The sequence below is a fragment of the Notothenia rossii genome, assembly GCF_949606895.1.
Source record: "Notothenia rossii genome assembly, chromosome: 10".
Lineage (NCBI taxonomy): Eukaryota > Metazoa > Chordata > Actinopteri > Perciformes > Nototheniidae > Notothenia > Notothenia rossii.
In genome coordinates this window covers 47,127,315-47,142,122 of record NC_136908.1, presented here as the reverse complement: position 1 = coordinate 47,142,122, position 14,808 = coordinate 47,127,315, and the positions used below count along the sequence as shown (strand labels likewise).

Genomic DNA, 14,808 nt, shown 5'->3' with positions numbered 1-14,808 from the left:
TGCAATTCAGTGTCTATATAAATATGTGTATAGAAAAGAGACAAGCTAAATTCCAAGGACCTCTGAATGAAATGTTTGCTATTACGGATAGCTGAAGTAGCTACGGCAACAAAGGTTTGAAATTGCAGTTTGTGTACCAATGTTCATGGCAAGAACATTTCCTTGTATGGATGTGACTATTCATGAGTAAGGTAAGAAATGATGGGATATTATTAATGAAGTCTCGGCATGTGCTCTCAGGAGCCAACTGTTGCTAAGGCACCTGTCCCATGTCTCCCCTTGAGCCTACATAGCCAGCATACAGTCTGCACCTGTTGGTCCTGTCCATGTGTGTCACGTTGCAGCCGCTCTGTCTTCTTCGTCCTGAACACAGTCTGTTTACTTTTCGTATTGAAGACCTTGCAAGTCTTGTCTGCTCCCACCATGACTCCCAAGCTCCTTCAGTCAGTGTGAACATCATTAAACAAACCAGGGATGGTAGTAATTATCCGAAGCTTTTTTTTTATTTACTTTTTTTTCATCAGCTTATTCAGAATATAAATTCATATTTTTACATATAGTATGAGCTAATTACAACAAAAAACAAAAACAATTCAACTGAAATACAAAAAAAAAAAAAAAAAAAATCAAGGCAGTCATATATTTAAAGTTAGATTAAATCAAGGGCTCATACAGTTCATTTTTCGTCATAGATCGAACATAATATGATGGGAGGATTTCACACATTTACATACATACACGCTTACATACACCTATTCACATACTTTCTTGTAAGAGAATAAGAAAACATACTTTAGCCCCCACACTATTAATAATAATAATAATAATAATAATAATAATAATACAATTAGTATTTTAGATTTTACAATGTTCAATCAATTTTCTGCATCTATTTGCTTTTGGTTTCTAATTTTGTATGTTATCCTTTCCATAGTGTACACTTGGTCTTGGTAGCATTCCTAAAAGAAACAGACCTTAAGTAGAGATGAGTTGTATGCCACTGCAGTCTAAAGATGCGTGATTGAACTACATTTGAACTCTCAGACATATATTTTGACTCTTGGTTTTTGTTAATCCCGCTATCTGTCTGTCTGTTATAATCATTATCATCCTTGTTTGATTCATATTCTATCATACCTAAATGTTTTTGCGTGCCCTGCTGCCTGTCCACATTTCCTGGGACTCACACACATACTCACACACACACTGCTTGGCTTTCGCCCCTTACATCATGTTTCCATTGCTCAATGAAAGCCGACCTGTATCATGTGCAGCCACTGTTGTCACTGAGAGACAAATGGACAACCTCTGTCTCATCTTTAGTTATTTCCATCTCTTCCCTCCTTCTCCTGCCTTTCTCCACAGTCTTTTTTACAGTGATTATTTATTAGATGTCATTGTATTTAAAAGGAATGTGGGATAAAAATGTAAAACAATTGCATTACTTTTGAAGATTTGAACCATGCACCTAGCTTATGTATTAGTTCTGCATCTGTCAGATAAACACACTGCATGTAACTGAAGTTCTGATGCTTTTTTAAATCACTGACGCACACTCCCACAGCCCTGTGACTCTTATTTGTATTCTAATTCATTTTCATATTTGCATAATCTCATTTGTGTGATTCAGCAGCCACACAACCGTATTAACTTCTATTTAACTCGATTACTGTACTTGTTTTTAAGATGTTCAATATATTCACAAGCATTTAATTTGTCTGTACTTTTCCCCAGCTACACAGAGCTAAGCGTGTCTCGCAGGGCTGCACAGGCCATTTCAGCCAATTTAGCCTCCGTTAATTACTTATCAATAACCACCCCAGCAGCTTTAAAAGAGCCCTGCAAACACACACGCACGCACGCACACACACATACAAGCACACACATAAAACCACACATTCCTCCTGCCTATTTTATCTAATTAAATCCATCAAAGATTCAAGGTAAGTGTATAATAGGAACACAATATCGAGGCAGTCATTATGCAAGTTTGAGTTGGCCTGGTTCTCATTACCTGGGGACCTCGCAGTAGCTACCAGCACTACACACACACAGACACACACACACACACACACACACACACACACACACACACACACACACACACACACACACACACACAGGCACACACACACAGAAATATTCGTATGGCTTGCTTCTCACTAATTTGAGACCTGGTTAAAAATGTGGCGAATTCCCGGTGTCAGCACAGCGGCTTGTAAAACGTCCTCTGAATTCCTGTATCAGCAGCTGACAGGCACGCACAGAGCGAGAAAGTGGGTAGTCAAATAAATGTATTCCATATTATCTACTGAGTGTTTCTGCAACCATAAAATGAACTGAGTATATGTAATGTACAGTATATATCTGCTTCCGATGATGCCGACAGATACTCACCCATATTCACACTGTAACCAGAACCCCCCACACACACACACATCTACTCTGACCTAAACTGCAGACAGGTACTACCATGCACATGTACTGTATGTTAATGTGCAATGGCCAAGACAACACACACACATCTAGTAATGCATTTGAGGTGGAAAGTGAGTGGCCCTGTTCATTGCCTTGGAAACGGCAGGCTGATTGGTGAAGGTAGTAGCTCTGCGGCGTAATGATGTTATCACTAGACCCAGGTCAGATCAGGACAGACCCCCAGAGACCTACTGTACACACACTCACAAACACACATAGTCATGCAGGCTTGCAATCTGCAGTCTTTATGGACGGAATAAGGTTTAAGACTGAAAATCAGAATTTCCCCCCAAAAGGATGTGTGACAGTGGGCTGAATCCTGGGTTCTTGCTGTGTTTTCAGCAGTGTGCTGTAACTGACAGGATGTTGAGAGATATATACAGCATATAAAAGTACTTCTTCATCTTCAGCTATTCCTTGAAATGTCTTTATATGCTCCCACAGGCATTCAAACTGATAGTAGTATACACTGCTTCAATTCTCAAAATAATGCATTTCATAAAAGAATAGTAATTGTATACATCTTGTTATTATATAAATGTTGCATAGGGAGGATGTGACCAGCTGCTTTTATAGTAAATCAATTATATATGTTTTAATAGCAATACTCAAATAATAATTTCACTATTTTATTGTACACCACATTTTTCTAAATCAATTCAAAGACAAAGCAAAATGGCAACATTGCATTCGTTACAGCTTCTGATTTTCTAGTTTTTCTTTGGTGCAGTATCTCAGAATCCGGCTGTAAATAAATGCTTTAAAAAATTGGATCAGTTGGAGTAAAATTCACTCAATAACGGACCGTCATTATCCTACACGTACATATCTCGTGTAAAAATAAGAAAAATAGACCCCCCCCCTCACCCACAACAGCATCCTGTTCTTTCCGGTTCTCATTTCACCACAGGGCTGACACATATCGGTGCTTTTTATATTCACTAAAGTCAGACCCCAAATGGTGTTTTATCCTCTGCTCACAGGAGCACTCATTTATGGTCATGTTTCCTGTTCCAGCCCTAAACATTTAAATTCATACATCCCTTTTCTCTGCTAATTGACATGGCAGTGGCTGAGTTACACTAACCAAGACACTTGTCCCACTCCTTCTTCACCACTCATTTTATCACCCCCCCCCCCCCCCCCCCCCCCTCCCAGCCTCCAGTGATAGTGGCCTTGGCCTCATTATTGAGTGTGAAGATGGTTTGTCCCTTTTACAACACAGCTATTACTGTTCAGAAAAAATCTTCTGTACCTTGTGCTCATTCTTATTATGGAACGGCAATCTTTATAAATGAGAACACATACACTCTGTGTGTCATGTCTAAGAAACTTATAGTGAAAGTTCATTCTTTATGTTGGTTTTGTCATGTCCCTTTGTCCTGTGCTTTATGTTTATTCCCTTAATTAATTCTCCCTCTCATTTCAGGCCTCCACGCTCCCCGCCCCCTTCTGTCTCCTGCTTCCTTGATTATTTTCCCCGCCCTGATTGTTTCCACCCGTGTCCCCTTTACCTGTGTATATATTGTGTTAGCTCCCTCCTGTTCATTGTCAGTTTGTTGTCTCTCTATGACCTACGTTCCTGCTTACCTCACGGACTTCTCACGGATCTATGTTATTGATCACTGTTCTAGTTTTCCTCAAAAGAGTGTTTTTGTTTTCCGTGTTTTGATTACTGTGCAAATCCCAGTAAAGTCTTTATTTTGATTCACTGTCCAAGTCTGAGTTTGAGTCGTGCAATTGAGTTCATGCCTCAGAGTTCACTCCTTGACAGTACGAACTGACCAACAAAATGAACTCAGACCAGATAAAGAACGCCATCCGCTCTCAGGGCCAACGTCTTGGGCAACAAGAGGAGCATATGGCCACCATGCAGCAGGGAGTGCAGAATCTAACCAACAGCCATGGGGAACTACAAACATCGGTGACGACCCAAGTAAATCTACTGGCAGCAGAGGTTCAGCATGTGCTAACTCACCTGCAGGCTGTTTCTCCTCCTACGACTCCTCCGGTTTCAGCGGCGACCGGATCCGACCCCAACCGGGCTACTGAGCCGCACAGTACTTCCATGCGTCTGGCTCCACCCGAAAAGTACTCGGAAGGCTGCCGGCCGTTCATCGTGCAGTGTGAGTTACACTATCACCACCAACCGGCTGCTTGACGTTCTGCCAAGCTTTCGATGGCAGAACGTCAGCGTCGATTAAAGGAGGGTCTGTGCTTCTACTGCGGTCAGCGCGGACATCCACAAGCGGCTTGTCCGGTAAAAGAGGAGGCTCACCAATAAAGAGGAGTACGTTGGTGAGCCGGATCTCTTCCTCTGACTTTCCTCCTCGCACCCTGACCCGCATCCAGGTAAAAATCAGAGACAATGTGGTTACTCATGGTGCTCTCATTGACTAAGGGGCAGACGAAAGTCTTATGGATTGGGGTTTAGTTAAAAAATTGGACATAAAAACTAAACCTCTACCCCAACCTCTTGAAGCGAGTGCTCTCGATGGGCGGCTGTTGTTTAAAGTGACTCACCAAACAGAGCCTTTAGAAATAAGATGTAATGATCATCACGAGACATTGTCTTTTCACTTATTTAACCCGGCCCAACATCCACTCATTTTGGGGTTTCCCTGGTTGAAACTTCATAACCCTCACATAGATTGGCAATCTGGGAGGGTGGAGGGGTGGGGAAAGAATTGCATAGATCACTGTGTTAAGCAGGTAGCGGAGATCGACAGGAGATGTAACACTGGGAGTGTTAGGCAGGGAACTATCCCAGAAATATATTTTCCTGATGTACTTTCAGTTCCTTCCTGCTACCATGATTTAAGTGAAGTATTCAGTAAATCCAAGGCTCTGACTCTTCCTCCTCACCGCCCCTATGACTGTGCTATTGACCTGATTGCTGGGTCTCCAATTCCTAAGGGTCGACTATATGCTATTTCAGGACCTGAGAAAGAGGCCATGAAGGACTATATTGATGCCTCCCTCAAAACAGGCCTTATTCGCCCTTCCTCATCACCAGCAGGAGCGGGGGTTTTTTTTGTTGGCAAAAAGGATGGGTCTCTTAGGCCATGTATCGACTACTCACCTCTCAATGACATTACGGTTAAAAAACGGTACCCCCTTCCTCTCATCTCGTCAGCCTTCGAGCAGCTTCAGGATGCCAAGGTTTTCACCAAGTTAGACCTGCGTAACGCTTATCATTTGGTCAGGATCAGGGAGGGCGATGAATGGAAGACGGGTTTTAACACCCCTTCAGGCCACTGTGAATACCTTGTAATGCCATTTGGATTATCAAACGCTCCTGCTATTTCCAGGCTATGATCAACGACGTGTTGAGGGAGTTTCTGAACCGTTTCGTTTTTGTCTATCTTGACGACATTCTGGTCTACTCCCCTGACCTTGACACCCATAAACAACATGTCCGCCAGGTCCTACAAGAGCTGCTCCAGAATAGGTTGTTTGTCAAAGCAGAAAAATGCGAATTTCATGGAGAGACAGTCACTTTTTTGGGCTTCATCATTTCTGCAGGTCAAGTTAGGATGGACCCAGAGAAGGTTAGCGCATTAGCTTGTTGGCCTACCCCTGACTCTCGTAAGAAAGTGCAGCAGTTTTTAGGCTTTGCAAATTTGTACAGACGTTTTGTGCGGAGTTTCAGTGCTATTGCAGCCCCTCTTCATGTCCTCACGTCCCCTCAAGTGCCTTTTTTGTGGTCTCCTCAGGCTGAGGAGGCTTTTTCTCGGCTTAAAGGAATGTTCACCTCTGCTCCCATAGAAGAAGAGGGTAGAAGTGGATGCCTCCAACTAAGGGGTGGGAGCAGTCCTCTCCCAGCGACTACAAAAGGACAACAAATTTCACCCCTGCGCTTTCCTGTCCAGGAAGCTCTCCCCAGCAGAGAGAAATTACGACGTGAGAAACCGTGAGTTGCTGGCCATGAAGCTGGCACTGGAAGAGTGGAGGCATTGGTTGGAGGGAGTTGAGCATCCTTTTGTGGTCTGGACCGATCACAAAAACCTGGAGTATATAAGAAAAGCCAAAAGACTGAACTCCCGCCAGGCTAGGTGGACCTTGTTTTTTTAACCGTTTTGACTTTGTTCTTTCCTACAGGTCGGGTCTCAGAATGTCAAGCCTGACGCTCTGTCCCGTCTGCTTGACCCTGTGCCTGCAGTCAAGGAGCCAGAACCCATCATCCAAGTAAACCGGGTGGTAGGAGCGCTGACTTGGTCAGTAGAGAAGGAGGTAATACGAGCCAATGCTGGAGCTCCTGCACCAAGGGGTTGCCCGCCTAACCGGCTTTTCACAACTGGTTAAAAGAGCAGCAGACCGAAAACGCCAACCAGCCCCTGTATACCAGCCAGGCCAAAAAGTCTGGCTCTCTACACGAGACCTTCCCCTCCACGTACTCTCCCGAAAATTGGCTCCCCGGTTTGTGGGTCCTTTTCCCATCACCAAGGTCATCAACCCAGTTTCAGTGAGACTACGGCTTCCCAGGGCCATGAAGGTACATCCCACCTTCCATGTAGGGAAACTAAAACCATCAAAGGAGAGCGCTATGGTTCCCACCGCCAAACCCCCCCCGCCCCCCCGGATGATCGATGGAGGTCCGGTTTACACAGTCAAGACACTATTGGCTAGTCGGAAAAGGGGTAGAGGGCGACAGCTACTGGTTGACTGGAAGAGTTATGGTCCTGAGGAGCGGCAATGTATTCCTTCCCGCTTCGTCATAGATAAAAGCCTCATTGAGGATTTTGACCGCCTCAACTCAGAGGAGCCTGGGCCATCAGGAGCTGTCCCTAGAAGGGGGGGGTACTGTCATGTCTAAGAAACTTATAGTGAAAGTTTATTCTTTATGTTAGTTTCGTCATGTCCCTTTGTCCTGTGCTTTATGTTTATTCCCTTAATTAATTCTGCCTCTCATTTCAGGCCTCCACGCTCCCTGCCCCCTTCTGTCTCCTGCGTCCTTGATTATTTTCCCCGCCCTGATTGTTTCCACCTGTGTCCCCTTTACCTGTGTATATATTGTGTTAGCTCCCTCCTGTTCATTGTCAGTTCGTTGTCTCTCTATGACCTACGTTCCTGCTTACCTCACGGACTTCTCACGGATCTATTTTATTGATCACTGTTCTAGTTTTCCTCGAAAGAGTGTTTTTGTTTTCCTTGTTTTGATTACTGTGCAAATCCCAGTAAAGTCTTTATTTTGAAACACTGTCCGAGTCTGAGTTTGAGTCGTGCAATTGAGTTCATGCCTCAGAGTTCACTCCTTGACACTGTGTACTCTCTCTTATAATGAGGAAAGTCTTGCCCAATAGGTCTGTGTGAATAACTTAAATGTATTTTACAAACAGCTCTGAAGGAAACATGTTGCTGCTCTATATACTCAGTGAAAGTGAATCTGTTATAAGTATAGTTGGGATAGAGTTTGGACAAATAAAAACAAGCCAACAGATTTTTTTAATAGCTACGCAGAGGAGCTTATATATATATGCATGGCAAAGTGGCTGTTAATGTGTTAACATGGTCATTGGAAACATGTTAACGTGCTGACTGAGAGTATTGCCTCACAGAGTGTTGGCCCTATCCAAGTGGCTTTATATTGATTAACAATCTGATCAAACAATTCAACATTATACATATAATATATAGTGGGAATCGCAGCTTGCTTTAATGGTTTTATATATTGTATATCTCTGTAGAGTGGGTTGTTGTTGCTTGTTGCCACACTGTGCAAACGAACACAGCGTTTTGCTTTCCGTAGCTGCTCCTTCTTATTACACATGTTGACAGTTATTAATATCTCCAATGTCCTCTCTGTGCGTGTGTGTTTGCCAGCATGTTGTACATACTCGTGTGTTGGAATGATAATGTTAATGAGCCGTGGGCATGTGTCCCTTAGTTATTTATAAAGTGTTTTGTGCTCAAGGGTAGGCACAGCCTCCCCCCCTATCCTGTTACGTTCAAGACCCAGTGAGGAGCCGGCACACACTCCTGTTGCTTTCCAGGGTTGTCGTACTCTGTCAGAAAAGCTGCATTCAGGTTTATATAGAGGTGTGTGTGTGTCTACCTTTGATTATTTTTGCCAGAGTCACATCCTCTCTACAGGCACACTGGTTCCTGTAGTGTTGCCATGGTGACGCTGCATACAATAAAAGGACAAGCTAACATCTCCTCCTTGAAGCTCTAAGCTGTGTTTGCCTTACACGTCACCACATGGAAACAAACACACTGAGACAAACATACACACACACACATACAGGAGTAGCTATCACACACATTTGCTCTGCTTCTGTTCAGTTATAAATACCCATGTGCACCAAAACAGCGGCACATATTACATTATTGCAACACAAGAGACTCATCTAGTTACGGGTTTATGCGATCAGTTAAGCCATGCTGCCCTGCCAGCCGTGTTAACTTACTAGAAAATAGGTCACTATATTGAGATATTCACCAATCACATCACTGTGGATTACCAGATGCAGCCACAGCACATCGGGACATTAGATATTGAAAATTAACCGGAGGATTTGGTGACAATGGAAACGTTTCTCATGATGTGTCTGATATGACCGGATCAGCAGCTGCAGGGTTTCATGCATGAGGGTGTAATTGTGTCTTTGGTCTTCATAAAAAACTTGTGAGCTAGAATTCACAAGCAATCTGTTTCGCCCGTTTGTCAAAACTTTCAGTCTGTGTCGGTGAACGTGAAACATTGCAAAGAACAGATCAACTGTATCACTCAGAATAATGAGTAATAGTTGTTCTGATAACCATCATCAGTCTGGTATGTCAGCACACACACACAGGCATTTAAAGCCCCTTATATTGCTAAAATGTTGCTCCAGCAGCACTTTAGCGGAGCAAGAATTAGGACATAGATATTCATGCTGATGCCATCATTAACCATAACTCATGCTATAGTATTTATATTGTACTCAATTGCTTTTGTTACAAATCCATGGGGGGGGGGGGGGGGGGGGGTGGCTGTGCAGGGAGCAGTTAAGCTCAGGGATGTAAAGCCGTCTCTTACTACTGAAATGAAATGACCTGTCAGGGTAAGCACTGTGTGTGTGTGTGTGTGTTTGTGTGTGTGTGTGTGTGTGTGTGTGTGTGTGTGTGTGTGTGTGTGTGTGTGTGTGTGTGTGTGTGTGTGTGTGTGTGTGTGTGTGTGTGTGTGTGTGTGTGTGTGTGTGTGTGTGTGTGTGTGTGTGTGTGTGTGTGTGTGTGTGTGTGTGTGTGTGTGTGTGTGTGTGTGTGTGTGTGTGTGTGTGTGTGTATTTTAGTGCAAATGCTCGAGTGGTATCTGCAGGAGCTGCATAGCTAAGTGTGCTCACTTGTGCTGCTATCGCCTTCCCTGAATACATTTAAATACAAAATTACATTTTAAACAAAAATATTCCCACCTATGGTGTCCCAACAATTTGTTCCCACAATTCAGCTGGTCTTTCATCTGAGGACGAATCGACCCAAGGGTGACGCCGCCACCACCGGTGGCTTATTGTGCCAGTGATGAGTCATCAATCACTGTCAGTAGTTAAACATCCAATCCAAGGGACCTTGCCAGTGTCACTTCCATCCGATTGATGGGAGAATTTTTCATCTCCCTGGTTAATCAGACTGAAGATGTCAAATATCTCTTCAACCAAAATATTTAAATGGTTCTGAGCCAAAAAGAGCTATACCGCCAAAATACATTCATATGGGAAGATTTCAAGGTAGTTTACTGTGCCCACAAAACTACTACAATTTCTAATATGTGTTAATATCAATCCGGTACGTGACATACACTTTTATGAAGGACTGATGAAATTCAAAATGAGTGACATCTGGTCAATTTGAGATGTCTAAGTCACGCCCAGCAATGACTAAAATATATATGCCCCAACAGCAAAAATTAATATTAGCATTTAAAATGACAAATCACATCCGTAGTTTATGTTATTATTATCAGAATTGCTTTTCTATGCTACAGCGTTATGTTTTACATGTGTTATTCCATTTAACAAGGACCAGCAAAGTGCGTCATAAGAGGTCCATTGGGGGTGAAGCCACACAATGTGTCATTCAGGACTTGGGAAATGGATTTACAGAAATCATTTCCCTGACACTGAATGTACAATCTGAGGGTGTCGAATGGAAGTGCGATTTCATGGCCTTGCACAAAGTGTTGCAACAGAAATTGATCAAGATTGTTGTTTGTTGTTACAGGGAAGAATATATAGTTGATATATACGGTAGACACAAACATTGAGACGTATAGTTTTGCTGTAAGTGCTGTTTCATATATATCCTGTTTGTTGACCTCTTGACTTTAAGAGTAACTCATGTGTATAGAGAGGCACAGGCCTTTAAGTGCTTAAGCAGAGCTGAATAGAAGGAACACTTTATAATAGTCATTCACACAGAGGGTTATCAGGTGCAGTCTGCAATCTGAGGACTGCTATAAACTTTGGTTACTGGTTATAATTCCTGTTTTGATTGCAAGTATATCGAAAAGTCGAGCTGTGGGAGTTGGGGATCAGACATTTCTCTGGCTGTGTTAGATATTCAAGCTGCCAACTCTACCAACTACCCTGCATTTCTGTCAAGCTTTCCACCCGTTAATTAGAATCAACAGAAGCGGTATTCAAGTGTACCTCGTAATATATTCGGACAGCTCAGGTGCCTGCATGGCTGATATAAATTGTATATTTTGTGACAACCTAATCAGCAATCTATTGTCAATTTTGGGCCAACAATACAGCACAATGCATTTCACTGAAACCCGAAGCACATTATGTTTCATGCAAATCCTGGGGGGAGAATATGTCTCAGGTCCATACATAAAACAACATACACAGAGGAAAGTATTTAAAACACATTTGCAATTATATTTTCAGATTACCCATATGAAAATCATATATTTGCTTTTTATGTTGGATATCGAAACATTCAATCTTTTATTTTGTCAGTTACAAGCCTAAGATGTCACAGTCGTCATCCCACAGCTTTCTCTGCTGAACATCACAGGATTTTTGTGAATGACTGTGCTATTGTTACAGTTTGCTTTGTATCTACTGAGCCGTGAATGCATCCGCTTGTTCTCCCTATCTCTTTCTCGTTTCCCTGATAGTCACACTCATTCTGTACCGACACCTTTCCTCTCCGGCTGACTCACGATTCATGCTCTCATGGTTTTGTGCTGCCAGTGTATGATCAATTCTCTGTGCTTACACACCCACAGCCGAAAGCTTTGCTATGCAATCACACAGAGTATGTTGGAAATGGAAAGGTTCTCAGATCTTGGCCCACTCACCAATGACATTACCTCCAGTAATATGCACCTGTGCAAATCAATCGGCAGCCACTTAGAAGTGTGGGAGTTTTAATTAAATAAATGGAGCGCATCATTGCTGGAGTTGGGGAAGGGAACGAGAGGATGAGTGCAGTACAATCTGTCTTTTTCGGGATCCCACCCTCAGTACAGCAATGAGTCACCCTCTGATACACACATACACACTCTATTCCTCACAGGCCATCAGGTGTGTGACTAAGCATGCTATTGTCAGTGTGACTGAGGATGAGCCTCACTAGTTCACTAGTCCCCCCACCCACAGTCCCTCCTACGCACAGAGCCATCCCTGTTTCCCATCTGTCACCCTCTACTCAGCAGACAGCAGTGTCGCCTGTCAAAAGTGCTGGTCATTGATTGCTACTGTAAGGTGGGATGGGCCCTGCCGTATTGAATTTCAAATGACTGCAGTGAACTGTGGGGCTGGTGTGGGCAGTGGCAGCTGTTTGGTACAGGGCTCCCTTTGTAGGAGCCAGCTGACTCAAAGATCTCACCATGGACAGTTATTACTTAGCTGTAGGAACTCAGGCTGATCCATTCCACCCAGTTTAATTTGTGAACATCAAATTGGCAGATTAAAGGCTGACACCAAATATTTGTTACTGAATTTTCAAGTCTGCAAGAAGAGATACAATTGAAAAAAAGTCAGAAATGAATCAGCAGACTCTTTATTCTTAATTGTAATCCCTAGTATGATCCAAGCTCCAAAAATACTGGATACCACCATTTTTTATTATGCCGTAAATGACCACTTCTTCAAAAATAATTAAGTTGAAGAGAGTCATTTCAATGCAACTAATTTCGTTCCTCATAGACTGAGAATCAGAAACGTTTGCACTATAGCTGAACAATGAGGTTTACATTTATAAATCATTTTTGCCACATAGCATAAACACAACTTTATTCAACTAAGAAGTCGCATTGTGAATAAAACCTTTTTTCAGACACCTTTCAATGTAGTGAACTTATTAGTTAACAGTTTCAAGTAGAGTCGTGTTTCTAGCCATCTGGTAAATGTATCAGTCTCTTTTAGCTCTGGCTTGGGTCTCTACCAACTCCTGACAGTCCTATCTGGCTTTTTAGCTTCTCCATGCTCCAAATGTCAACAGCTAGTTGCTAACTGTGTCATTCTGCTGTTAGGTGCTGCTGACTTATTTCCAATAAATGTACGCGGTGCTTTTGCATGATTCTTCGCGGAGAAACTTAGTGTAAATAAAATATTTAGTTGACCAAAAATGTCTTGGTCAAGGACAATCATAAATTAGAGCTACTTTAAAATGTATATTACCCAGTTTTTTTTGCACAAGTTATAAATACATTATCATTAGACATTGAACTACTAAAGACTGTAGCACCACTTTTACATAACACCTTTACAACACATGTATTCTTCATCACAGTGTTTCCTCCTAAAGGTACTCTTGGTTGCTTGTTGGGTAGCTAATATGGATTTGTTTGAGTGCCATCATGTTTGTTTTCAATGTGGCCGTGTCCGGGTGAGCATCATGTTCCATGTTTACTGAGAACGAGGAGGAGGAAAAGGAGGCTGAGGCCGAAGCAAGTCTCCATGTCCCACCGCATCCTCAGGTTACTCACCAGCCTCATCCATTATTGCTGGCCCTCATCCATTATGGAGGAGCAGGTACAATGCCACATGGCTCTGGAATTGACGCTCCCAATGCTCTCGCCTTCCACCACTAACACCACTGCCAGATACCTCCACCACCCTGGAGCTTCTTCATCATCTCTCTGGGCCGTGACCTATAAACAGAGGAGCAGGGACATCTTGGGGAGATGGAATTGAAAAAGATGGGTAGGTGAGACAGGAAACTGGCAGACAGAAATGGAGGATTGCAATGATGCAGCAGGAGGTTGATCAAATAAAAAAGGAGGGAAAACTACATCCCTAAAATAAACCCTCGCATTTATATTATCTTGCTTGGGGTTCCTATCAGAGGATGGTTTCCATTTCACTTCAGCACAGCACAGTTTATACCTTGAGCAAACAGGCTATCCATAATGATAGCAATTAGCATCTACTAAAACTGGCCTGCCTGGAGCACATCTAACTTTATGTTCCAGATAATAACACTAATGATGACTTGCAGCCTCCAACCAGAGTCGCCCCTCTGTCCTTTTTTCCCTTTTATAGCAAGGAGTTCCTCGATGCTACTGCTCTGGGGAATGTATTTAGTCACTGCTCCCCTGCATTTGACAGTTAAGAAGCACTTGTTTGACATTGGGAAGTAAACTGGAAAGAATCCTCGTTTTGTTCCAGCCTGGAGCACATCAACCGTTGTGGCTAATGTTTGCTAACCAGACCTTGAAAACAGCTCGACGTGCTGTTATGTTATTAAAAGAGAGCTGATAATAGGCATTCAACAGGAGAATCCTCACTAAAAATATCACAACAATCTGAAATTCACAGGCACACGAACGGGCCTTGTGAAAGCATGTTTTAAGATCTCTGATTTAGCCGAGCTTTGGAATGGTTTTTAGTGTCTGGAGGAATATACGAGTCCAGACTTTTACAAAATTCATATTACTCAGTGGCAGCCCATAACTTGTCACTCACAAGTTTTATCCCTACATCTGCAGTCAGTGCTCATTAACAGCCATGTGTCCTGCCAATGTGTCCTTGAAAAAGATCACTGAGGACAGACTTGTCAGATAGATGCCTGAAATATTCATGTATTATATCCCATCTCAGTTCTAGATCCCATAACTCTACCCACGATTCGCCCTTTATTTCAGGGCGAGTGCAGCTCCAGCGTTAGCTCAGAGTTGCCATTACTTATTTGGACACTGCTCCCATGGAGAGACTGACTCTTTTGGGTGTTTTCGTAACTGGGCTATTGGAGCTGAAAGTAGGGTAGTCCTTAACTAGGCTATGTGCCGACACCAACTGGGCCTCATGTTTTCTGGTCAGGCTAAAGTCGGTTTCTCAAAATGTGAATCTAATTATCTAGGAATCTTCCAACATTTTAGGAAATATGCTAGGAGATTGA

General features: G+C 42.8%; 2 long non-coding RNA genes across 3 annotated transcripts in view; both read left to right on the top strand.

Moving 5' to 3' along the window:
- The window catches only part of LOC307022884, a 79,458-nt gene that overhangs the window by 60,621 nt on the left and 4,029 nt on the right, over window positions 1-14,808 (top strand). The window lies entirely within an intron of this gene.
- Window positions 4,563-7,678, top strand: LOC307020982. 2 transcript variants are annotated; one of them, XR_013803053.1, is made up of 2 exons: window positions 4,563-4,830; window positions 6,580-7,678. It is a non-coding gene; the product is annotated as an uncharacterized lncRNA (long non-coding RNA). The 2 variants fall into 2 exon arrangements; XR_013803054.1 differs by lacking the exon at window positions 4,563-4,830 and adding an exon at window positions 5,183-6,391.